The following is a 300-nucleotide window of genomic DNA, read 5'->3' as shown; positions in this document are numbered from 1 at the left end:
ATTATATAATAATATGTAAATAAATTATATAATAAAAGTCATCAAAATCGGTCAAAACATTATATATTGATAAGTTCATTCTAAATTATTTATAGCAATTAATTTTTATTTTTTTATTTTTTCACAATTAATTATTTTTTTTATAAATTTTCTAATAAATATTCTTAATCATAAATTTTATCAATTTAATAATTTATATACGTAGAAGAAATAAAACTTAAGAAGATAAAAATAGTACTTTGATTAAAATTAATTAATAACTCACTATTTGTCATATTCATCAAAAAAATTTTATATATT

The sequence above is a fragment of the Apis dorsata genome, unplaced genomic scaffold (assembly GCF_000469605.1).
Source record: "Apis dorsata unplaced genomic scaffold, Apis dorsata 1.3 scaffold_226, whole genome shotgun sequence".
In the NCBI taxonomy this organism is placed as follows: domain Eukaryota; kingdom Metazoa; phylum Arthropoda; class Insecta; order Hymenoptera; family Apidae; genus Apis; species Apis dorsata.
Note: the sequence above shows the minus strand (reverse complement) of the source record.